We start from the raw sequence: 27,178 nt of genomic DNA, 5'->3' as shown, positions 1-27,178 counted from the left end.
GAGCTCAGAATTCTATGGACAATGGTATTCTTAATTACATTTTTTACGGCGTCTTTGTCCGGAGAGCGCGTGGAGGTCCGATCTCCCAGATCACAATCTGGTTCATCTCCAGCCTGTGTATAAACCTCTAGTACACAGAGAACCAGTTGTGAAACGTACAGTAAGGAAATGGTCGGCAGAGACTGAAGAGGCCCTGAGGGACATTTTCCGTTCTACTGTGTGGGACAACCTCTGCAGCCCCCTGGAGGATGACCTCAATAGCATCACAGACTGCATTACGGATTACATGAACTTATGTGTGGACAACACCGTAACCATCAAAAAGGTATGTTGTTTTTCTAACAACAAGCCATGGATAAATCCTAAAATTAAGGCTCTCCTCAAGCAGAAGAAGAGAGTCTTTAGATCTGGAGACAAACAGGAGCTGAGAGTTGTTCAGAAGAAGCTGAAATGGAAGATAAGGCAAGGAAAGGATAACTATAGGAGGAAGATGGAAGAGAAGCTGCAACAGGACAACATCAGAGGGGTTTGGAACAGCCTGAAGACAATCTCAGGACAAAAACCAACCCCCCAGGCTGCAGGAGACTTGGGGTGGGTGAATGACCTAAATAAATATTTTAATAGGTTTGATCAAACACCCACCCCTTCCACAGCATCGTCCCCCCTGCTGCAATCTCCTTCATCTTCAGGTACTGCCTGTCCTTCATCTCAGGACTTCACACCTCCCAGCTCCTAGTCATTACACCCACCCCCGGCTTTTGTGGACTCCAACATACACACCCCTCCCCCAAAATCCACTCTTTCTATCTCAGCACTTCAAGTGAGGAACGAGCTTCGCAAGATCAAGGTGCGGAAGGCTGCAGGTCCAGATGGTGTCAGCTCCAGACTCCTGGAGATGCTGCGCAGATGACCTGTGTGGCATCCTAGGTTATCTGTTCGACCTGAGCCTGTCACTGGGGAAAGTACCACAGCTGTGGAAGACCTCCTGTGTGGTACTGGTACCAAAGACCCCCCATCCCAAGGACCTCAGCATCTGATGAAGACCCTCGAGAGGTTGGTTCTAAACCATCTGCGCCCCCTGGTAGGTCTTCATTGGATCCGCTGCAGTTTGCTTACCAGCCTGGCATCGGGGTGGAGGACGCCATCATCTACCTCCTGCACCGAGCTCTGACTCACCTGGAGAAGCCTGGAAGCACTGTGTGGATCATGTTCTTTGATTTCTCCAGTGCTTTTAACACCATCCAGCCACGACTTCTGAGAGACAAGCTGGAGCTATCAGGAGTGGACCACCACATGTCCCAGTGGATACTGGACTACCTCACAGAACGTCCACAGTATGTGAGGTCACAGGGTTGTGTCTCTGACAAGCTGGTCTGCAGTACGGGGGCCCCACAGGGAACTGTGCTGGCACCGTTCCTCTTCACCCTCTACACTGCAGACTTCTCCATCAACTCCCCACGCTGCCACCTACAGAAGTTCTCTGACGACTCTGCCATAGTCGGCCTCATTACAGGTGAGGACGACTCAGAGTACAGACAGTGGACTCTGGACTTTGTTGACTGGTGTCAGCAGAACCACCTGCTGATCAATGCTGGGAAAACGAAGGAGTTGGTGGTGGACTTCCGGAGACGCAGACCCACCACACTGACACCGGTGAACATCCAGGGAGTGGACATTGAGATAGTGGACTCTTATAGGTACCTGGGTGTTCACCTGAATAATAAACTGGACTGGAGCCACAACACTGATGCTCTTTACAGGAAGGGTCAGAGCAGACTCTACCTGCTGAGGCAGCTGAGGTCATTTGGAGTCCAGGGAGCGCTTTTAAAGACCTTCTATGACTCTGTGGTGGCATCTGTCATTTTTTACAGTGTTGTATGTTGGAGCAGCAGTTTATCGGCAGCTGAGAGGAAGAGGTTGGATAAACTCATCAGGAAGGCCAGCTCTGTTCTGGGATGCACCCTGGACCCAGTGCAGGTGGTGGGAGACAGAAGGACTCTGGCCAAAATAACATCGCTGATGGACAGAGTCTCCCACCCCATGCCGCAGAGCTCCTTCAGTGACAGACTGCTGCATCCTAGATGCATGAAGGAGCGTTTCCACAGGTCCTTCCTCCCTGCGCTGTCAGACTGTACAATCTGAACTGCTCCCAACAAACATAGATGTTTACATCAATGCTGTAACGGCAATAAGTTAGTTAACCAATTCACACTACAACCTGGTTTGCCTCTTAGCTGTAATTATTTTTATTTAATTTAATAACTATAGAGTAGGCTACTCTCTGTTTATAGTAACCATTGTCCTTAATGTAAATATGTAAGAAAAATTGTGTATGTTTCTGTTCCGTGTCCTGTGTACTGTTTGTTTGTATATTTGTCTTTTTGGCTGCTGTTACAACCAAATTTCCCCTTGTGGGATAATTAAAGGACTATTCTATTCTATTCTGTCTTAGCTAGCTGGGTAGCTAGAGGACCTGAATTACGGATTAGCTTGTGAATGTGAAAAAAGTAACACCCCTGCTTGTGTCAAAATTTGATTGATGACCCTAGCCTTGACCTTTTGACCCTACTGGAAGTACTCCGGAAGTGTCTAATCGATTCCATATGTGTGACTAATCGCATCCGGTGGGAATCGCGGAAACGCGAGGCAGCTGCTGAGTTTGGGCAGGCTGGGCTGATTATAGTTTATCATTTTAATGAATTATAGTTGATATAGAGGAGTCCGCGGGAAACAGCTTCATCACATCATCACTGGAGACGTTCTTACCATGGGAACATCGGACGTACAGCTCACCTGTGAGAAGCTGTGGTGGATTTTTTGTCGAGCTTGTCCAAGAAGTTTGTGCTTTGGTTTTGTGAAGTGCACTTGAGGCTGCAGCTGGAGTGCAACTTAACCCTGAAAAAAGACCGGGCTCCTCCACCAGCCTGAGAGGCTAGCTGCCAGGCCAGGGCAGGCTCCACCACCACCAGCCAGAGAGGCTAGCTGCCAGGACACGCCAGGTTCCACCATCAATAGGTGAGGCCAGCTGTCAGAACATGTCAGCCATGAGCACCAGCCAGTGAGGATAATCGCCTAACCCTACCAAGCTCAACCACCAAACAAAGCTCAGAGGCAGGCTGGGCCACGCACCACCAACAGCCAGTGAGGCAAACTACCAGGACAGGCCCGGCTTAGGCAAGCCACAAGGGTGCTTCTCAACTAATAGGCCTTAACACCGAAAAGATGGAGCAAAGTCAACAAGGAGGAACTGGAGGACATAAAGAAATCCCCCATTGAAGCTTCTCGGAAGAGAGGTGAAATGTCTACAAGCAACTTAAAGAAGTCCAGACGCTTTTCTTTCCAAGCTATTTGGAGGACATAAAGAAATCCCTAAACTTTATGTCAGAAGAACAACATTTTAAAACAACAAAAACTGATACTTAATTTAATGGAGGACATTAAAGAACTAAGAAGGCAGAGTGAGGAAAAAGACAAGAAGATTGCTATGCTGGAAGGAAGGGTGTCAGATCTGGAACAATATTCAAGAGTAAATGATGTGATACTGACTGGACTAATTAATTAAAATGTGAAATAAATAAATAATCATAAATATTTATGTAATTAATTATTTCCAATTTTAATTGATTATTGCCATATTTAATTAATTATTTAATGGTGTATTTAACTAATTCATTATGGCAGTCCTGCCGTTCCATAATATTGTGGTGGGGCTTGTTTATTTGTTTTGTTTATTTGTTTGTTTGTTTGTTTTGTCTTTGTTTTACTTTTCCTTTATATGTTGTTTGTTTAATTTAAGGTTAAAAGAAAATAAAATCAATGAGAGGTAAAATTTGAGGGGTAGTGACTAATAAGTGTATACTTCTGCCTACTCCTTTTCAAACAAAAGAATGGAACTATATTTGTAATGATTGTGAATGCACATGTTTGAAATAAAAATGAATTGAACTGAACTGAACTGAAAAAAGGAGGGGTTGTTCCTGGGGGGATGATTCTGATCAGAGAGGGAGGGGTTCCTGGGGCATGGAGCATTTGGAGGGGTGATGCAGCAGATTTCTGTTGAGTCAGTGCTATATAAAAAGACAGAGCAGCAGTTAGTTTTTCCACAGACAAACTCATAGTTTGATTTCTGTTTAAATGTTTCAGTATTATGACAATGATCTTGATATCCTTTTTTTCGGTAAAGAGCTATTTCTTTTTTCAATAGAAATAGCTTTATTTCAATAGCTTTATTTTGCTTTCTTATATTAACCTTATTACAGACGCAATAAAATAAAACCTTTAAGATTATCCGACTAGTAACGGATTGCATTAATATAACGCTTTGTGGAGGCAAGCTACATCCTTGTATGTGTTAAAACAATAATATCCCTTAGTGAAAAGAGCACCGCGCACATATTCAGAACACTGTCCTACTTGAACAATTAAAACACCCTGATGAGGTATTTTGGTTTTGTGCAGACACTCCTTCCCAGACCAAAGTAAAGAGTTTTTCTTCATTTTTGAGCTACTTTTACAACAGGGTTTCTCAATAGAAAGAAAAACAGAAACCCTAAAAGAAAATGACATCAAGATGTCAGACGACCGTCGGTTCATCCCAGTCAATTACCTCCGAGTGCTCAGGATGCTTCAACTTCCTCCATAGGATACCATAAGCACATAAGAAAAAATCCCCAGAAAAATTATTATTTTTCAAGACACAGAGCGAGAGAGAGAATCAATCAAACTTTTCTACAACACGTTATACCACTCCGGGTCAGGAGGGGCGATATAGCACAGACCACTCAGACGACTACGCCAGATGGAAGCATAACCGGAAGCGTCCCGAGGACTGTCCCTTTGATCCTGCTCCATGATAAGCCGTTAAATGTTTCCTCAAAATTGCTGTAATGTAACAACAAAGTTAGGTTTTTAAGAACAGACAGGGTTACTGTCATGGTCTGGGTGAATACGGGGTGTTTCCACTCTGCTGGGCTCCACCCTCAGACGGAGACTCCAATCAGCTTCCACACCTGGTTCCAATCAAGTCACCTGCATATAAGACCAGCGTTCACGACAGACCCCTGCCAGATCTTCTGCTAACACATGTTAGTGCTAGGCCGCCAAGCCCTTGCGAGAACTCTGGATTACTGTTTTTTCTCCTCACCGTGTTTTCTTTCCTTTTTCGCCATAGGACCCATCTGCCTGCCTCCCTGCTCAGCTCCCCACTCCAAGCCTATTCTGGATCTGCTTTGGACACTCCTCACCCGGAACCCCCTGGACACTCCCTCCTCGATTGACACTTCAAATCTGCAACGCGTAAGCCCAAACCACCATAGCCTAATCCTCCAGCTGTGATTCATTGAGACTACCACTGACTACTTTCCTCCTCTCATCATAGTGACTTCACACCTCCCTCCAAGCCGCTGCCCCCTTTCTCCATTCCCCGGATCCCTCTGTGGAATCCAGCCCTCAGAGTTTCTCGTTCACAGTTTTGCCTCACAGTTTTCCGCTCATAGCTTTCACTAGTGATGGCCAAATGAAGCTTTCCGAAGCACTGAAGCTTGTATTGAAAAATGGTTCATTACTCGAAGCTTTTCAACACAGTCCTCTCCGGTGACATCTGGTGGCGAATATTTTGAAGAGCAGCTTGAATCTGCAAAATGAAACGGACTCCTCAATTATCACTGCTCACTCAAGAGTGGAGTTCTCTCTGATATTGGGCCACCGTTCCGTTGCTTTGAACATGTAATTGGTTTTGTTTTCTCGATTGGGGGGCTGAAAAAAATGTAATGCGTATTTGCGTAATACATTTTGATCAATAAACTTTCCCTGTTTAAACATGCACTATGGTGTGGCCTTTCTTTGCTCATAACTCCTTTATGTTGGTAAATACAATAAGTGAGCAACATATACAATATACATATGAGACTGCACAGCACATTATGGAGTATGCCCCTGCTGTGGAGTCCTGCCCCCATCTACTTGTCGTTTAATCACTGGACAGCTGGACAGGTTCATACAAAATATTAGATTAGGCCAATTGTCCTATACATATTTTTGACCTAGGGGTGGGATTGATTGTGAACTGGAAAGGGAAAATGCTTAGGGGCTGAGTACGGCTGCATCGTTACTGATTTGTAGAATCATTTTGATTCGATACAGGATCCGATTCAATTTGATTGGAATCTTGAAAGTTTTGCCTCAGTCAGAAATATTACAATTCTGGTCATGTATCAGAATATATCCATAATTTCGTATCTATTAAAAGAAAGCTGACACATGTGAGACTTAATTAGAGATGTAAACAGAGAGTTATGAACCTGCAGCTGCAGAAGCCAGCGAAAAAAAAAGAGGCAAACACAGCGCGGACCCGACGACGCACCAAAATCTGACTCTGACGCGTCGGGTCCGCGCTCTGTGTTTACGTTTGTATGCAGAATCCGTAAACCTGCTCCCAGTTACTGTTTTAGCTGCATGGTGTTTGACGACATGTTGTGAGGTTTAACCTGAGATGCTGGCGTTTCAGGCATAATAACGTTAATTTACAAATCGACACAGGATTGTAATGAATCAATATAAATTTATTCAATTTAGCATGGATTGTAATCAGAAAAGCGATAATCAAAACCCACCCCTAATCAAGAACTTGCAAAGTAAAAACATGATCTATGTCAGGTAGCCCTTTTGTTATTTACAGTTAAAAAGAGGATAGTGTTACTGTGTGCTGGCTGAGTCTGTTCCTTTTCTTAGAAATAGTTTCTCCTGCCTTGGAGAAAATCCACTTGCATGGAACAGAAGAGGCTGTGGAGTGCAGGAACTACACTGCAAGCTGGTAGATATGCAGGTATTCCTGGGTCTGCAGACTATCACCTTAAAACAATAAACAAAATGATTTTCTAAAGTGTAGCAATGTAATGTACGTATAGTGTCAAATACATTTTTGTAGTCTTCATCAGCTTTAATTCACATTGGAAGTGTTCCTGAAGTCATATGCTGTAATGATATTTACATTATGAAAACATGATTTTGGACATTTCAGGTTTTTCACTTCGGCAGATAAAATGAATTGAGCAAAATCAACTCAAAATATTCCCACACGCCAGAACGTCCTCTTTTCCTCGCTGGCTCCATATCTGTCAGTGGAATGATCACCTCTTCGCTCTATGTCACCATCAACACACTCCACGAATCCCGTGGATGATTCACTTCCTTATATCCGTTTGAATCAGGTACCGAAGCAGTTACGTGCGTAATGAAGCTTCGGACGTCACTGGTCACGTGACTTTTGCCAAACGAAGCAAGCCTCGACACAGTGCTTCTGAACCAGTGTGTTGTTTTTTTCGACACACGCTCCGGAGCGTCAGCTTCAAGCGGGCCATCACTAGCTTTCACAGTTCATAGCATGCATAGGTTATAGCATTCTTAGTTTTCTGTTTTGTAACTTCGCTCAGCTCTGTAAATAAACTCTGTGCTCACGCCCGTTTTGCCTCCCTCTGTGTCTGCATTTGAGTCCACACCCACTGCCTGGCCCTCTCGGCCGTAACAGTTACAGTCCCAAAACATTCCTTACACATTCCCACAGTCACCTAATTAGCATCTGTGAGACAAATAAGCTTCAGGGACTGACTTGTTTTTTAGAACCGACCTTAAGAGGCCTTTGACACATGGATGCTGGCTTAATTTTTCCCCAAAGAGAAATTTGACCCCAATGAAAAAAAAAAAACCCTCGATACTGTGGTAACCACTTACCTCAACTTTGATGGATTTTTTTCACAGCTATTTATTTTGAAAAAAAGTAAACATGTTACAAGGACACAATGCACATTGCAGAGTACATGAATAGGATGTAGGAATTCCTCCTCTCTGTACTTACACTCCTCCCTAACAAATGCCAAGTCATCATTTCTATATTGTGTGTCCCACTCTTCAAGTTTCATTGGAGTATACTCAAGTGCACAAGATGTAAAAACAATGTATTAGTTTTTTAAGTCATTCACCAAGTCCCTGTCAAGATGCCATTCATTTAAGAGACTAATAATTTTTTGAATTTAAATTGTGCCAAATTCAACGCAGTAACATTAAAAATAAAAAAATATCAGAACTCATTTTTGTTGGACACAAGAACAACTCAAGCATCTTTTTCATTTGTGAATTTACTAATTTGTTTTTTAACTGCAGTTTTCACAAACTGCAGATGATGAAATCCTCTGTATTGTAGAAAATATCTTTAAACTATCGCTCTTCCTACTTACTCAGTTTCTGAGCTACTTCTTTACTATGTGAATAAACAATTTGAACAAGAAAGGATTTAAAGACACATCTGAATTGAAGCAAAGACAAAAAAATTGTAATGAAATTTATGTGACCGTTCTTCTGAAATCCGGCAGAGAGTGAAAATCCAAGAGCTGCTGCAATCCCCTGCATTAATGATCTTTCTGTTTCTCTCCTTCTGTGTGTGTGTGTGTGTGCGTGCTCACAGAGGGGAGGTCACGGCAGGAGTTCCCTGAGTTGACACGTATGAACCATAAAGTCAGTTTGGACTGAGGAGCATTTGGTAAACTACATTTAGTGTATACAAAATTACTTTTTTATCCAAAGCATGCACAAGACGGTGGAAAAAAGATGTATGTCTCTAAGGAAGCTCTTAAGACTAGCTGGAAAGTCTATCAGAGAGCAGTAAAGGCTGCCAAGCACTCCTATTTTTCCCAACGTATTGCTGCCAGCTCGCATAACCCTCGTGGTCTATATAACACTATAAATTCTGTACTTAATCCGGAAGGCTATATTCTTTTGCACTCTTCTGCGGTTATGTGCAATAAGTTTCTTACTTATTTTGTGGACAAGGTTGCTAGTTTGAGACATCCGACTCTATCTATTGCCGACCCAGCCATGCATGGTTCTTGCTCAAGTTTGTTCTCTGCCTTTCTACTAATTGTTTTATCTGATTTAGAGAAACTTGTGTTGAATGCTAAACCGTGTGGCTCTCCAAATGACGTTGTTCCTCCCAGTTTTCTTAAAAAGGTATTTCCTATCATCGGACCACACATTCTGAACATTATTAATACTAATCTTTTGTCTGGTCAAGGAATTTAAGTATGCAGTCATACATCCTTTACTTAAGAAACCGGGCTTAGACAGTTCAGTCATATCAAATTTGTTGAAGCCCCATGTCCCCACTCGTTCCCTTTGGTCAGCTGAGCAGTTGCTGCTTTCGGTGCCAAAGTCACGGCTGAAACTTAGAGGAGACCGAGCGTTCTCTGTTGCAGCACCGATGCTTTGGAACAACCTTCCTCTCCATGTTAGACAGGCTACATCAGTGCCAGTTTTTAAGTCTTTATTAAAAACCTATTTTTATTCTCTGGCTTTTAACTCTGTGGGTAACTGATATATATATATTTTTTATTGCTATGTTTATCGCTATGTCTGGTTTTTATTACTATGTGCATATTAGTATTGTACAGCACTTTGGTCCACCATGTGTGTTTTTTAAAGTGCTACATAAATAAATAATGATGATGATGATGATGATGACAAGAGTCCAAATCTCTGTATCACAATGATTTCAATAAAGCCTTATTATTTTATGGGGGCAATATCACAAATTACCGTAGATCATTAATAGGGAACAGAAAAGGAGGATCACATCAGCAATGGGAGACAGAAGTCTTGACACGTGTTTATAACTTAAAACACAAAAAAAAAAACAGTTACACCTGGTAAGATTTATGGTTTAAAGCAGACTTTCACAATCTGCATCTTTACAGGGGTTTTTCTGCTTTTGTTCACTCCTGGTGTGATTAACAAACAACAACCACAAACACAGAGCCCACTAACTATTAGCCGTTTTTTCCCCTTAACAGTCAGTTGACTGAGAGAAATGCAATCCATTATTCTGAACGCTGAAGGAGATGTGCTCCATAGTCAAACTTATATTTCCTTCTTGTTATATTTATTATCATCACAGTACCGTATAAAACCGTGCGCTCACTTCTTAATTACCTGGAAGCACCTTTAAGACAACCAGCCCCTCTCAACAGCTGGGACAAATCATCTGGCAAACAGATAAGCATAGGAGACCAAACACTGAGGAACAAATCCTCATTACATCCTATGATAACAGCATTTTCACCATTTCAGCCAATTCCTTTTGCACAATTTGTCTCTTCTGCTCTGGCAACTTGTAGGGCCATGAACGCACTTTCACGCCAGGCTGGGTTTCAAATTGGTGCTGCATGAGAGTCATGCAGACACGCAGGGGGGAGAACACATCTGCAAATGGCTCTTGCAATGCATGACCTTTTTGTCCTTGAAGATCATTTCAGAGTTTTTAATGAGCTGCAGGAACCGTGTTCACTGTGAGTGGAGAACAGCCAAGTCTCCTCCTCTGATAAACCTCCACATGTACCACTGAAAACAGTTAAATTAGTTTGAATCTGAAATCATGGCTCAAACTACTTGTTGTGAGATCATTTCTTTATTTTTCACACCAAACTGTTTAATAAGACAAACTATACACCGAGTTCATCAAATATAAGTAACACTTTAATATTATCAGGATTTCATTATAAAAACTTCAAATCAACAGGAAAACAGCTGCAGAACATGTGGATCAAAATGAATTCATTAAAAACAACATGTGTAAATATACACACATTCAAAAACACAGTAAATATACTAAAGTGAAAGGAGGAGTCAAAAATAGAGCTTTAATAGAATTTGAATTAACTAAGAGTAGTCACCTGTGAACTTTAAAATGGTCCTGATGTGTGCTGCTGTTTTTAACTTTTAACAGTTCTTTGCTGCCACTGTGAATAAGGTGTTTTTTTCACTAATTAAACAAAGGTTACACAGCCTCACTGCTCCATCTTCTGGTACAAACTGGTATTACATGGAAATACAGCCCCAAACCAATTTAGCTTTTGTGGACATGAAGTCACAGCAGGTGTTGTTTCAAAGATGGTGGACAGATTTAGTTCATTTTAGAAGTTTTAATTGCAACTGCTGTGTAATTATTTGCAGTTTTTGGAGAAAAGGATTTAAGAGAAGATTTTACCACAGCAAAAGTTTAAATATGAATGAAGGATTGAAATTTAACTGAGGTGAAACATAAAATGAATACATACAAAAAGAAGTTAATTTGGAAAAAATAAGAATGTTCAAATAAAAGAAATTGACATACATATCCATATCTGCAATTTTGATACAGTATCAGTTTGGTAAACAAGACATACCTATAACTTTAATAATACAGTAAGTACAACTACAAAACACTACTGTGTCCTAAGGGAACAAATATTAAACTGTAATAGGGATAAAATTTTAGAGAATTAAAATCCCTCAAAGGAAAAACCATAAACTTGATATACATATCTATACATGCAGGTAGGGCTGGGCTATATCATACCATTCACGGTAATACTGGTGTAATGTTGGGCAACAATAAGAAAATGGAATATCGTAATAGAATATGGGTAAAACGCGCATGCGCAGTGTCTTTGTTTACATACACACATGGCAGCGACGCAGAATGAGAAGGGCGAAAGTGGATCGTTAACTGAAATGGATGAACTAGAATTGGTTTGTAAAAATGCTGCAACTTCAGTGGTGTGGAACTGGTTTAGCTTTCGTCCCTCAGATACACAACAAAATACTATTTTTGGTAGAGCATGCTAGCGGGCCATCATTATTACAGTGTTTTTTGGAAAATATGTCACACTTAAAATCAATCCTTTGATTTTTCTGAAAATCGACAGTGCCCCTTATAATCCTGTGTGCCTTATGTATGAATTCTGGTTGTGTTTACTGACCTCGAAACGATTTTATGTACACGGCGCTCGAAAATCTGTCAAATGTTTCAGTACGACTCTGCTAAGCTACGAAGCCGCACCGCTTGATGGATTGTCAGAGCATTACGGCTATCGTAGGCAGGAGCCTCGCGGAGTGATACGTACTGTGCTTCAACATACCGTATTTTCACAACTATAAGGCGCACTTAAAAGTCTTAGATTTTCTTCAAAAAGTACGGCGCGCCCTATAGCGCAGTGCGCCCTGTGTGTTGTAATGAGGACGTAGTAGAGAACACCATGAGAACGCTAAAGGGTGAAGTGCGTGCGTTGACTTTATCGCACATACCTGTATAAAAGAACAGGTATGTGCGTTATGCAGGACATCGTTGTTTTAACAACCCTGAAAATGGCAAAGAGACACGCTTATGAAGCACAGTTTAAACTGAAGGCCATCAGCTATGCGGAGGAACATGGAAATCGAGCAGCGGCGAGAAAATTTAAGATTAACGAATCGATGGTTCGCAAATGGAGGAAGCTAGAAAACAAGATCCGGCAGGTCAAGAAAACGCAGCTGAGTTTCCGCGGACATAAGGCGAGGTGGCTCGAGTTGGAGGAAAGACTCGAGCGGTGGATCATCGAGCAAAGAACGAGCGGGAGAAGCGTTTCGACGGTCACCATTCAGCTAAAGGCAGTTTCACTAGCTGAAGAGATGAACATTGAACATTTCCAAGGAGGTCCGTCTTGGTGCTTTCGTTTTATGAAACGGTGCCATTTTTCCATCCGGACCAGGACTACGGTAGTGCAGCAACTTCCAGCGGATTATAAGGAAAAGCTGGCCATCTTCCGCTCCTACTGCAGCAAACACATCGGTGACAAAAACATCCAGCCCAGCCACATCACAAACATGGACGAGGTCCCGCTCACTTTTGACATCCCGGTGAGTCACACTGTGGAGAAGAAGGGGACCAGCACGGTAGCGATACGCACAACGGGGTATGAAAAGTCTTCTTTTACTGTTGTGCTTGGCTGCCATGCTAATGGACAGAAACTGCCGCCTATGGTGATTTTTAAGCGAAAGACTTTGCCTAAAGAGAAGTTTCCAGCAGAAATCATCATTAAGGCAAATGAAAAGGGCTGGATGGATGAGGAAATGATGAAAGAGTGGCTGAGGGAGGTGTATGTAAGGAGACCAGGTGGTTTTTTCCACGCATCACCATCGCTCTTAATCTGTGACTCTATGCGTGCCCACCTCACAGCCGATGTGAAAAAACTAGTGAAACAAATGAACTGTGAGCTTGCTGTTATTCCGGGAGGCCTGACAAAGGAACTCCAACCGCTGGACATCGGTGTGAACCGCCCGTTCAAAGTAAGGCTGCGAGCGGCCTGGGAGCGATGGATGACCGATGGAGACCACAGTTTCACCAAGAGTGGAAGGCAGCGCCGGGCGAGTTACGCCACAATTTGCCAATGGATTGTAGATGCTTGGGCTAACATGTCTGCTGGCACTGTTGTTCGAGCTTTCGCAAAAGCCGGCATCATTTCCGAGGAGCCGCACGGCACGGAAAGTGACTCTGACAGTGAAGAAAGTGAACCTGGCATGTTTGATGGAGATTTAGCGCAGCTGTTCAATTCAGACACAGAGGATGAGGACTTCGATGGGTTTGATTGATGATAAAAATGTGAGTACCAAACTTTGTTTTGCTCCTGCTTAATTTTTAAATACGCACATTTGTATGCTTGTGTGTTGTTGATGATGACGATTACTGGTAATAAAAATGTGAGTACCAAACTCAGTTTTGCTCCTGCTTTATTTTTAAATATGCACACTTGTATGCTTGTGTGTTGTTGATGATGACGATTACTGGTAATAAAAATGTGAGTACCAAACTCAGGTTTGCTCCCGCTTTATTTTTAAATACGCATACGGTACTTGTATGCGCCTTATAATCCAGTGCGCCTTATGTGTGTGTTAAATACAGTAATGGCACACATAACTGAGACTGCGCCTTATAGTACAGTGCGTCTTATGGTCGTGAAAATACAGTAATATTACCGTATTGTGTGTGTGAATAACCTCTTTTTAAGTTTTGTGGATATTATACATGGTTATGCTGAGGATATGTCAGCCAGTTTCCACTTGAAATGCCTTTTGGTTAAACTGTCAGCAAGGAATTTGTGTTTGCACTGTTAATTTTTATATAATTTTAATGCACATAAAAAAACAGCTGCTTGTTTAAGTGAAAATACATTGATGGGGTTTTTTTGCACTAATAAAGTTGAGGAGTTGTAAAGTATTTTGTCTAGTGTCAATTATATAGTCTGTTATATCGTTATTGCTAATTTTCAAATGTATATCGTGATAAATATTTTTGGTCATATCGCCTTGCTCTACATGCAGCTTCCTAAATGTAACATTCAGGATTATTCACTGCAGCTCCAGAAATCAGAGCTACCTCAGATCCAAGTGTGGCATCAGCTGACACTCTTTGCAGGAGATTCCATCTGAACTCTGTGGAGCCTGATCTCAAGGTTTTTAAGTCTGAGCCTGAAACCAGAAGAGGATCTTTCTCTCTCTTCAGAGTCATTGTGATCCAGTGATTTCAGTCCTGCATGATCAGGCTGATGTTTGCACAGAGCCGATAATGAAGTGAATGTTTTTGCACATTGGTAACAGTGAAACAGTTTATTTACAGTGTGGGATCGTTTGTGTTCGGAGTATGAACTGAGATTCCTGAAGCTCTTGTCACACTGGTCACAGCTGAAGTTCACTTTCATGTGTGTACGTTCATGTTTGTTACGATGACCTGATTGTGAGAAGCTTTTGTCACAGTGTCTGCACTTGTATGGTGTCTCTCCTGTGTGGATTCGCTTATGCTTGTTCTTTAAGCTCACGTGCAGTAGTGAAGGATGACCCACACTAATAATAATGGATTGGATTTATATAGCGCTTATCAAGGCACCCAAAGCGCTTTACAATACCACTATTCATTCACTCTCACATTCATACACTGGTGGAGGCAGCTACGGTTGTAGCCACAGCTGCCCTGGGGCAGACTGACAGAAGCGAGGCTGCCATATCGCGCCATCGGCCCCTCTGGCCAACACCAGTAGGTAAGTAGGGTAAAGTGTCTTGCCCAAGGACACAACAACCAGGACAGAGAGCCCAGGGATCGAACCGGCGACCTTCCGGTTACAGATTCGATTCCCAACCCCCTGAGACACGGTCGTCCCACTAATCACAGATGTGCTTTATCACCACACTGTGGAAGAATTTGTGTATTTTAATGTACTTTCTGTGTGGAAGCCTCTCCCACATTCTTTGTAATTGTTCATTTTGTCTCCAGTGTGTCTACATTGATGTGGTTTTAGGTCCCATAATTGATTGGAAGGTTTTCCACAAAGCTTACAAAGAAACTCTTTCCCACCACCACAGTGACGACAGGGCTGAGAACTGGATCCATCTGTGTTGCTCTGCTTCTAATCAATATATTATAACACTGAGCTTACCGGGCGAAAATGACTCTTCATGTTTCCAAACAGTTCATTCAGTATAACAGTTCATTCTGTATAACTCCATAAGTTTACTGATCAGACTTGTTCCAAACACTCGGGTTAAAATAACAAGATAAAAAAAAAATCCATACCTCACAGTAACTGCACTTGTAGAGTTACTTTCTGCTGTGGATCTGTTGGTGTTTTTTCAGCTGATGTGGAGATTTAAACGTCTTCTCACACAGGTCACATTCATAAGGTCTCTCCTTAGTGTGGGTAAACATGTGTTGTTGTAACTGTGCATCTGTTGCAAACAGTTTCCCACACTGATCACAGAAGTAAACATCATTTCCAGTGTGAATCCGTAGGTGAATATTTCGGTACCGTTTGTCACTGAAACTTTTGCCACAAAAGTCACAGCTGTAGGCCTTAATTCCAGAGTGGGTAACTAGATGCCTCTGTAAGTCGCTATTTTGAGCAAAAGACTTTCCACACAACTTACAGCTGTAATTTTTAACTCCACTGTGGATGAGTTGGTGTATTTTTAAGTCTCCAGCCTTGGTAAAAGACTTTCCACACAAGTCACAGCTGTAAGGTTTAAATCCACTGTGGATTAAGTGGTGTGTTTTTAAGCTTCCAGCCTGGGTAAAATAATTTCCACACAAGTCGCAGCTGTAAGGTTTAACTCCACTGTGGAGGAGTTGGTGTCTTTTTAAGCTTCCAGCCTGGGTAAAAGACTTTCCACACAAGTCACAGCTGTAAGGTTTAACTCCACTGTGGATGAGTTGATGTTTTTTTAAGTTTCCAGCGTGGATAAAATACTTTCCACACAAATCACAGCTGTAAGGTTTAACTCCACTGTGGATGAGTTGGTGTTTTTTTAAGTGTCCAGCCTGGGTAAAAGACTTTCCACACTCATCACAGCTGTAGGTTTTCTCTCCCTTTCTTCTGTGAGGTTTGTCGGCCTCCTGAGAGCACTGACTTCTTGCTGCATGTTGGTCCTGCAGTGACAGAGATACAAACAGAGGCAGTGAGTGAAATGCAGTCGTGGAACAAACTGAAACTCCCTCTATTAGCGGAATCAAACATGTCAACAAACACATTGTAGGTGTGTTACCACCACCTTCTGGTCATAGTATCACATTACAATGATGTGCTTCAATGAGAGTTGAAAATGACATTATTGAAGAAATATTGATCAGTGGAGAAAATCTTTCACTTCATAAATAATTGTGAGTTGAACTGATGATATTGTTGTTTATATGTGTGCTGATAAAATATGACCTTTGTATGTTCTTTTAACTTCTGCGGTTTTTGGTTGAGAATGTAGATTCAGTATAGAGATTGAAAATACGACGTAAAACGGGAAGCCGACGATTAAAGAGATCGGTTTTTATCAGATTACATCATGGAAGAGAAATTGTTTAAACAAAGAGCTGACGGGTGGCCTTGATTGCAGACCAAATATAACGTTTCAGAACACTCTAGCTCACATGTTAGTCTGCTCCAAGCATTTCCACAAAGGTAAGTCTTCTGTTGTAGTTATTACGTAATTTATAATAACATAATTGTTGATGTAGGTTACAAATAAGTCTTATATTGATTTGAATTGAATTTGTTGCGCTCTGCTGCTTTGTTCACTGTGGCTTTGCGGGCTAAAGTTTGTTGTGTTTTGTAGGAAAACCAGCCTACAAAGTGCAGGAATGTACAAATCACCAAAGTAAACTGGACTTGGGCTTGTTGCAGGGATCTGAAGTTACTAAACATTTTGTGAGTGTATGCACTCACACTTAGGACTATATAATAATAAATATGTGCGTGATGAAAGTTGGGCAGCACAGTAACATCCTTATTCCACTCTGTATGCTTGTATGGGTCTAACCCTTTCACTCAGATATTTTCCTTGTACTTTTTTTATGCCTTTTCGTCAACTCTGTCTTTGTACGGACCTGCCGTGTTCACCATCGTTTTGTACATAACTGTTTTTGAGGCTAATAAAATGCAAGTTGGGATTAAAAGCACAAAATTTATGATTACAGGTGCTGGAAATGCTAGTGCTTGATGCGGTGTATTGATTTTATTGCCACTCGTACCCACAATGAAATGCGCAAAAGTCACATGGTCTGTCAATCTCTATATATGGATGAGCCCAGGATGGAAATATAAAGCTGGTGTTAAAGGGTTTTTAAAAACCAACCAGCTGTGCACACAGTTTCGATAACAATGTAACTGTGATATTTTTCTCACCTTTTGTGTTGAAGTCATTGTTTCCTCTGTAGTGGCTGAGCTGAGTCCAAATGGCTGAAATTGTTCCTCTGCTGCTCCACCAGACTCTTCTGCTGTTACTCAGCTGGGGCACAAAAAAGTATATATATTTATTTTATTCCTGATAAAAAAGAAGCAGAGCAAATAAACATTACTACACTCCTTAGTGACAACAATACCTATGAAACTTCAAGGTGAAAGCCCAGAAGCAACTACAAAAAGAAAGTCATTGTAGGCAATTGATGACTTTTTCTTGATGACTTTTTCCTTTTCAGGTGCTTGTAGGCCCTACAAGCACCTGAAAGGATAAAAGCCACTGACTACCCTGCACATCACCGCATTTACCCAGGGGATGCTACACCCTGTATATACGGACTTCCATAGTTCCACAAAGGAGTCCCGCTCAGACTCATTGGTAGCAGTATAAACTCAGCCACCTACAACATTTCCAAGCACCTCATAAAACATTTCAAAAATCTCTTTGTTAATGTTGAATTCAAAAATGTCTTTACAAATGCAGAATTTATTCTACAATTCATTATCTAAGCACAGAATTCTGTTTTTTGAAGTGTGTGGTTATTGTATTCCTCCATATAGGGGGAGCAAAAATCAGATAGGAAGTGGCACACATCATGAGGGGGTACCTGTTAACAACAAACAGTGTGGTTGGCTAAGTTAACTCGCAAACAGGAGTTAGCTGTGCCTGACTACGATAGAGACTTCTTTCTTTTTTAATGTTAATGAAACAACAAGCTAGCTGTAGAAACTTAATTCGAAATAAGAAGTTCTGCTATCAGCAATAAAGATATAGAGACTAACTGGACTGATAATGGGGACAAATGTTTGACTGACTTTACACCGATATGCAAGATTGCAACTTCTCCACCCAGACAAGGAAAAGGGTGGATGTATGCATGTTTTTCAGGAGCAGGAAGATGACAGCAACATCCTAGGGTCGCATGAGCTTGTGGGCCATGCAGACTTAATCTTGTAGTTGTTCATTTCTGTCTGTATTTACCAGCGGTATGTTATTCATGATGTGGTGGCAGATTTCTTTTCTTATGTATTAATCAATTTTCACATTAGTAATAGTGCTATTATTTCCTCACTTTAGTGTTCACCAGTTGTATTCATGCATGTAGAATGCTATCACAAGTGGACCCCTTGTTATTGCACCTTCACGGTGGACCCATTGTAGATCTCCAGACATCCTGCTTTAAGGGAGGTTACGGGTGGTCATAACCTTTCTAAGAGATGGAGAAGGTCAAGGATGAGCTGGACTGAAAAACCCATCTCCATAGAGACTGTGTCAGCTCCCAAAAAGACAAAAAACAAACTAAAAACCAGCAATAAACAACTTAAACATAAACAATTACAAAGAAAGAACAATACAGTATCCACATCTGAACCAAAGACTAAAACAGTGAAATGTGGATTATTAAATATTAGGTCTCTCTCCTCCAAGTCTCTGTTAGTACATGACTTAATAATTGATCAACAAATTGATTTACTCTGCCTTACAGAAACCTGGTTGCAGCAGGATGATTATGTTAGTTTAAATGAATCAACACCCCCGAGTCATTCTAACTACCAGAAATCTCGAAGCACAGGCCGAGGGGGCGGTGTGGCAGCAATTTTTCACACCAGCCTATTAATTAATGAAAGACCAAGACAGACTTTTAATTCATTTGAAAGCCTGATGCTTAACATTGTCCACCCCAGCTGTGAAACTCAGAAACTAGTCTTACTTGTTATCATCTATCGTCCACCTGGGCCTTACACAGAGTTTGTCTGATTTTTCAGACTTTATATCTGATTTAATCCTCATCTCAGATAAAATAGTTATTGTGGGTGATTTTAACATCCATGTAGATGCTAAAAAGGACTACCGACAAACCAGCAAAAAAAAAAAAAAAAAAAAGACGCCAAATGTGTCATCTGTGGCACTTGTGAGGTCATCTCAAACACACTCCGTCAGTCTTGATGCTGTTGAACAACACAATGTTTAAAAATGTGGCGAGTTTACCTGGTAATATCCTCATGCGCGACGCAATCACGAAAACAGCAAACAATTAACACCACTCTGATGTTGTCCACAGGACAGCAGGAGTAAACGAGCGGGAGACTCTTGTCGTCGTAATCGTCCCCTTCGCACGTTTTATTTCTCCGGTTTCAGCGTTTTTGCTTCACAACTAAAGCGAGCAGGTTGCTTTGTGCACTAACATGGAGTCGAGTCAACCAGCGCCACCTCTGGCCAAGTGCCACAGCCTACAGCCAGATCAACCTGTGACACATCTGCAGCACGTTTGAATTCATTTCTTGCACATTTGTACCTTTCAATTGTGTCTGTTTGTGCGTCATGCAAATAAACCTTTGAAAAGAATGAAATGATATCATATATTCCTTATTGGCCTACATTTGTACAAAATTCCAAATTAGATACACAAAGTCATAGAAATCACCACTCCAGTTGGTCATCATGATTTTGATATTCTCTTTTCCCATAACAATGAAATACACCTTGGACAAATATGACACATCAGTATTTCATTAGTGTTGTCACATCACATCCTGTAAGCACAGTCTGTCTGTCCTTTCTCTGGAAATGAATATTTCCAGCCAATATAGGCAATCCATCAACATGGCTGGAGAGTTGGTAGTTATATACAGTCTGTATATGTGTGGTTAATCTAATGAACATTTGTAAGGAGATGGCAGTTACTGTGAATTCACAGCAGTTACACAGTGATTAGTAATAAACAGCCAGTGAGGGTGAGTGGATATAAGAAAGTCAGTGATTCAGGTGTGTCGCTTGGTTTGTCATCTGTTTGTGAGACTGGAGGAGACGTAGAAATCTTTTGTTGTAAATCTTAGTTAGGAAGGTTCCTGTTTGAAAACAAGCACTTTTTGTGAGAAATGCAAGAAGTACATCTGCAGAAAGCACACAGTTACATTCTGTCCATCATGTGGACAAAACTGAAAATGTTGAACATTGAAAAACTGAGAACGTTGGGCAAGTTCAAAAGAAATGTGTTTGTAAGAACGAAAAACCAAATTGTTCCTAAAATAGTTATGGAAAGTCTAACTGTTGTATGTCTGTGTTCTACATGTTTATCTCATGGGAAATAAAGTTGCTATTGTTTCAGTGCAGTTTGACAATTCTGAGTGGATTTACACAGTACGGATCTAAATGACCCGCAACAAAATCAATGTCACTTTTTTGTTTGTCAACATAATACAAGGGTTCATTTCCAAAACTTACATATGATCTTCAATTTGTAGCAGATCCACTATCACATAGCAGCTGGAGCAGTCTACAATGGAGGTCAGTCCATTGCTGCCACCTGTGGCCAAATACCATAGCCTACTACTAGATTAACTTGTGACACATCTGCACCTGCTGCTCATTTCATTCATTTCAAAGGTTTATTTGCATGACGCACAAACAGACACAATTGAAAGGTACAAATGTGTTGTGCAAGAAACGAATTCAAACGTGGTGCAGATGTGTGTCACAGGCTGATCTGGCTGTAGGCTGTGGCACTTGGCCAGGGGGGGCGCTGGTTGACTCGACTCCATGTTTGTGCACAAAGCAACCTGCTTCGCTGTAGTTGTGAAGCAAAAACGCTGAAACCGGAGAAATAAACCGTGCGAGGGGAACGATAACGACGACAAGAGTCTCCCGATCGTTTACTCTTGCTGTCCCGTGAACAGCATCGGCGTGGTATTACTTGTTTGCTGTTTTCGCGATCGCGTCGCGCGTGAGGATATCACCAGGTAAACTCGCCAATTTTTTAAACATTTTGTTGTTCAACAGCATCAACACTGACGGAGTGTATTTGAGACAACCTCACAAGTGTCACAGGTGACACATTTGGCGTTTTTTTTGCTGGTTTGTCGGTAGCAGCTCCTGAAACGCAAGACTGCCACACATCTGTTCGACCAACGCCAGTTGATCTAAACGCCAGTTGATCTGGAACAGCGGTCCTATTCTAAAGGCTGATTGCCCTCCCCCACGCTTGTACCTGTGGCTTTCTGTCTTGGGGGTGGGGGCTGGTTGTTCTCCTGCCCTGCACCCAATCCTTTTGTTCATATTCAAAGACTGTTTTTCTGTATGTATTCTTACCCCCTAAAAGCCGCCGCATTATAATGTTGCAAGCAATTACAAACTCTACAGACTGTGACTCCAGTGTATACCAAGCAATCTATTATTCTCAACAGAGCTAAACTCAACATAAACTGCACCCACATTAAAGTTAGCTCCGTGCTTACCTTTAGATGAGCCCACAAACCGAGAGAAACTTCGTGATGAAGCTGGAAGTTTTTCCAAACACAGGAAACAGATCAGGGAGCAGAGACCCACGTGGTTCACGCTGATCTCAGCTACGATCCAGGAGACAAGGGTATGCAGATATCGATCTAAACGTTGGTAGTGGTATATGTTCCTGTAAGTTCACTACTTTACTCCCGTTTCATGAAAAAGCAGCTCTCTATGCTCGACTCCTCCGCCTCCTTTCTTCTTCTTCTGTCTGTTTAACGGCGGTTGGCAACCAACGTAAAGGAGCATTACCGCCTCCTACTGTTCCGGAGTATGGGTCAGACCAATGGCTGTATCCCAATTCAGGCTCTGCAGCCTTAAAGTACGCAGCCCCAACGATCCTCAAGGGCCGCGTACTTAAAGACCGCTAAGGCCGGAAGTCCGAGCCTTGTGAAATGGGACGGTCTCCGTTGCGCTGCCCAGGTTGCCTAGCAACCATGATACTAACAGCTGAAAACGTGTCATACAGCTTTGTTTGACAGAAATGAAGGAGAAAATCTTTTGTTCATTTGTTTGTTTGTTTCTACATGAGCTTTGATCATTCTCTGTAGGATTAAGCTCAGCTATTGAACGGCGTGTTAGGTTTTGTATTGTTGATTGTCATTTATGCTTAGAAATATTTAACCATATATGCTTAGAGGTGTATAATCAATTGTGTAGTGATAGGACTGTGATCTTTAGCAGGCTGCAAAGGCTTGGTGTGCATTCTAGAGTGGAATGCACACCCACATCCTAGGAGCATAAGAGAGGTCCTATCTTCTCTTTGTTGATATAGCAAACACACGTATATCTCTTTAAATATAAGAGCCTTTTGTTCAGATGGACCCGCTAGACTCCTGGCACCAGCTTTGGGGAGTCTTCACAGGGTCACATCTTGACCTCACACAAATCACTTACACACACACACACATACACACACACACATACACAGTTTTCTTTGTTCACATGTACACCTATGTAATATGTTATATGTTAATGACCCTATGCATATTCATGTCACCACAATAAAAGGAGTGCTATGGGGAACCTGGCTGAGAGTCTGACGGAGGTCAAGTGGTGGAACGACACTTGGCTCCAGGCAGGTCTCCCTCATGCATGAGTAACATGAAGATCTTTGCCTACTTCGGGTCTTGCTTGCTGTGTAATTATATTGTCCTCAACGTTCCAGCGAATAGGTTCAAGCTACAAACCTATCATTAATTGGTCCTTCGAGAGCCGGAGCCCTGGAATCGACATTCACCGAGGGGAGAAGAGACATACTGAAAGACTGACGTCAGCCAGGAAGTTCCTGTGGATTAACTGTCTGTCTTTTCTCCTCGATGAATGACGATCGGCGGGATCCGAGGCTGATATTACACGCTAAGCAACACCAAGTAAGTTTAAGTCTTTGCCACTGTGTGCGGCGAAGCACGCGACCACTGTGTGAGGTTGCGTTGAAATTCTTTATCACTTTGTGCGATAAAGCGCGAGATCATTGCGTTGTAAGTCTTTGCCACTGTGTGCGGCGAAGCACGCAGTCACTGTGTGAGACTGCGTTGAGACAATAGGCCTAATTTTTGTTGGTTGTGAGGATATTTGTTGTTGTTGTGTGAGTGCGTGCAGAGCAGAACACGTGGTCTGTGACACCGGCTGCTGTTGTTATCATGGGTTCCTAAGCAACCAAGAGTGGGTCAGAGGGTGACAGACGTTTATGCTGGACTTTGCTCCTGGCAGCACAAAGTATTTAAAAAAAAAAAGAGAGAGCGACGGCTCCTTAGCTGCGCGGGTTCACGCGAGCACGGTCGCGCGGGTTTCACGCGGACCTGAGCCGTGCGGTTAATCGCAGGCTTATAAATGGAAGAGATTCAAATGTCAGAAGTTTTCAGAAAACACACCAGCCTTGAAGAGCGTGTGGAGAGGGCCAGTCCACATCAGCAGCACTTAAGATATGCTCTGGGGAATGGCTTTCCCCCACCCCTTGCTGACATAAAATGTTTATTCTTTAACTTGCCCTGATCGACAACAGCCTGTGTGCCAGACCATAGATTTAATTGAGGTGGATAATTGTTAAAAGTTGCTCAAGTTCAGTACAATGACATATGAGGTGAAGTGATATAGGTAAATATTTTAACTAATGATGTGCATAGAGGCACTTGACCTGTGTGAAAGACTGTCGTCTTATTATGAGCTATTGTTGAGATATAGAGCACACCTGTGAAAACAACTGAACCTTGTATGAAACAGCTGAAAACTACATGATGGAGAAGCTGAATTGAATATGAAAGTGCAAGACTTTGCCACTGTGGGCAAAGCATGCAACCACTGTGTGAGGTTGCGTTGCGGTTTTTTCTGAGCTGATGAGCAAGCTACACATCATCAGATCGAGAGCTGTCTGAGAACTCCTCAAAGAGAGGGAAACAGAACTATAACTGTGATAACTGCAGTGTGCAGCGTTTCCGTGAGCAGTTTTCCTGCATCTTGACTCATGTGTGTGGAGTGTTCATAGCATCAGCATCATGTTTCTGTTTATTTGTTTTGTTGGGTTGAAAATAATTAAATAAACTTGTGATCATGCCTATGGATCACCATGGCACATATCATCAGCCATATAATTTATTTATGCAGATGAAAAAGTGAGTGTGAATGTGTCTGACGTCACAGTGTCTTTGTGCGCTGTGTAAAAGTAATTGCCTCTGATTGTGAAGAGCGGTGATTCTGCAGGTCACCAGCTATTGTAAAGAAAAAAAAAAGAGTGAAAAAGAGAGAATTTATATTGTAGATAAAAAATAAGAATAGGAAAAAGGTTTTGTGTTGATCAGCCAAAAAACAACTACAATTTCATTTTCTGCTTTTAAGAAAGGACTGTTCACAAAAACAGAGAGAGAGAGATGTGTGTTGATTAAGCAGTGATGATAATAATGAAAATGTCTTAGTTTGTCACTTTCAGGTGAAAAGCAGACCTGAATCAATTTTCCACATGCAGCGGTCGGAAGAAAGTCATAGTTTAACATCATTGGAAACATGCAGGCCAAGTTTCTGGTTAACTTATTTACAGCACCGTGTGTCTCTCAAACTCACAAGCGAGCTTTCACTCCTCCCTGAAGACAAGGAATGCAGCTCCAAAGAGCAATAACATGGCAGATAAAGACAGCAGCAAAGTCTTGAGCAAAGAGTCCCAACAAGCAGCAGCAATGTGGATAAACAGCATCAGAGAAGAAGAGCAAACCCATTATCCTGCCTGATTGGATGAATGGCACTGTGTTTACAACAAGCTGCAAATTCACTATGCATGTGAAGAAAACTTTTGAGGAGAACTGAGGAGACTGTTGGAGTTTGACATTTGCCACCTTTGGAGTAAAATGGCAAGAAGAGACAGTGGAACACAGGACAAAGCTGAAGGGGAACTGCCGGCTGTTGGACTGTTGAAGTGGGAGAGGACAACAGAGTGAGAGGACAACAGAGTGAGAGGAGTGGTGATAACACATAGGAATTTTGTTGTTTAATGTGGGAAATCTAAATTTGGGTTAGCAAATCCTTACATACACCTCCCTCAGCCACTCTTTCATCATTTCCTCATCCATCCAGCCCTTTTCATTTGCCTTAATGATGATTCCTGCTGGAAACTTCTCTTTAGGCAAAGTCTTTCGCTTAAAAATCACCATAGGCGGCAGTTTCTGTCCATTAGCATGGCAGCCAAGCACAACAGTAAAAGAAGACTTTTCATACCCCGTTGTGCGTATCGCTACCGTGCTGGTCCCCTTCTTCTCCACAGTGTGACTCACCGGGATGTCAAAAGTGAGCGGGACCTCGTCCATGTTTGTGATGTGGCTGGGCTGGATGTTTTTGTCGCCGATGTGTTTGCTGCAGTAGGAGCGGAAGATGGCCAGCTTTTCATTATAATCCGCTGGAAGTTGCTGCGCTACCGTAGTCCTGGTCCGGATGGAAAAATGGCACCGTTTCATAAAACGAAAGCACCAAGACGGACCTCCTTGGAAATGTTCAATGTTCATCTCTTCAGCTAGTGAAACTGCTTTTAGCCGAATGGTGACCGTCGAAACGCTTCTCCCACTCGTTCTTTGCTCGATGATCCACCGCTCGAGTCTTTCCTCCAACTCGGGCCACCTTGCCTTATGTCCGCGGAAACTCAGCTGCGTTTTCTTGACCTGCCGGAGCTTGTTTTCTAGCTTCCTCCATTTGCGAACCATCGATTTGTTAATCTTAAATTCTCTTGCGGCTGCTCGATTTCCATGTTCCTCCGCATAGCTGATGGCCTTCAGTTTAAACTGTGCTTCATAAGCGTGTCTCTTTGCCATTTTCAGGGTTGTTAAAACAACGATGTTCCACATAATGCACATACCTGCCCTTTTAGACAGGTATGTGCGATTGTCCGGTATATACGATCAACGCCCACTGTTACGTCCCCTGGCTAGTCTAGGGGGTTGAAGGGACGAACATAAATGTGGATAGAGAAGGAGGAGCCAAGATGGTAATTTTAAAAGGTTTATTTAATACTGGTGATGGGGTTCAGACCGAGGTGTAACGTCAGGGAGAGCCAAGGCCAACATAACAAACAAAACATCCCTGACGTAGAAATAAAAAAACTTACTTAACTCCAAAGAAACAAAATATACAACCTATAACCATAACCTACCTAACAACAAATAAACAGGAGAAAACAGGGTGTCAAAACAAAAGGCAGCTCTCCCCTACAAGCAGTCTGAACATAAAACAACAATGCTCACACAAAATACAAAGGCATGCAAGCCTGTACAAGTATGGCAACCAAAATGGCCAGAGGGCACAGAAGCACGGCTCCACAGGCCTTAAGTAGTGCTCTGCTGATTACCAATTAGCCAGACTCTGCGCAACATCCAATCAGGACAGAGGAGGTGGAGCCTGGACAAAACAAAGGGTTAATAGGCAAGGCAAGGCAAGTTTATTTGTATAGCACAATTCAACAACAAGGTGATTCAAAGTGCTTTACAGAGACATTAGAAACAAGAACAAATAAAAAGCATGATTTAAAATTGATTAAAACAAGCAAATAAACTAATTAACAAACAAACAAACAAAACAGTATATAAAATCAAAACAGATAAAATCAGAACAGTAGATAAAATCAGTAGTTAAATGTAAGTTTTGAAATTTAAGCTTAAGGTGTGGATTTGGTGCTTTATTCAAATGCAGCTGAGAACAGGTGAGTCTTCAACCTGGATTTAAATAAACTGAGTGTTTCAGCTGATCTGAGGCTTTCTGGGAGTTTGTTCCAGATATAAGGAGCATAAAAGCTGAATGCAGCTTCTCCGTGTCTGGTTCTGACTCTGGGAACTGATAAAAGACCGGATCCAAGAGACCTGAG

General features: G+C 42.0%; 3 long non-coding RNA genes across 4 annotated transcripts; 2 read left to right on the top strand and 1 right to left on the bottom strand.

The window, feature by feature from the left end:
• The first annotated feature begins 5,092 nt into the window (after positions 1-5,092).
• LOC120729340 lies at positions 5,093-6,851 on the top strand. The gene is made up of 2 exons (XR_005694902.1): positions 5,093-5,295; positions 5,378-6,851. It is a non-coding gene; the product is annotated as an uncharacterized LOC120729340 (long non-coding RNA).
• Positions 6,852-16,231: 9,380 nt separating this feature from the next.
• LOC120729335 lies at positions 16,232-22,228 on the bottom strand. Of its 2 annotated transcripts, XR_005694896.1 has the most exons (4): positions 21,795-22,228; positions 18,632-18,835; positions 17,505-17,607; positions 16,232-16,258 (listed from the first exon to the last, which is right to left on the bottom strand). It is a non-coding gene; the product is annotated as an uncharacterized LOC120729335 (long non-coding RNA). The 2 variants fall into 2 exon arrangements; XR_005694897.1 differs by lacking the exon at positions 18,632-18,835.
• Positions 22,229-22,845: 617 nt separating this feature from the next.
• LOC120729329 lies at positions 22,846-24,569 on the top strand. The gene is made up of 2 exons (XR_005694893.1): positions 22,846-23,267; positions 23,370-24,569. It is a non-coding gene; the product is annotated as an uncharacterized LOC120729329 (long non-coding RNA).
• The last annotated feature ends 2,609 nt before the right edge of the window (positions 24,570-27,178 follow it).

The sequence above is a fragment of the Simochromis diagramma genome, unplaced genomic scaffold (assembly GCF_900408965.1).
Source record: "Simochromis diagramma unplaced genomic scaffold, fSimDia1.1 OVJJ01000383.1, whole genome shotgun sequence".
NCBI lineage: Eukaryota > Metazoa > Chordata > Actinopteri > Cichliformes > Cichlidae > Simochromis > Simochromis diagramma.
This window is presented reverse-complemented; position numbering and strand designations above follow the sequence as displayed.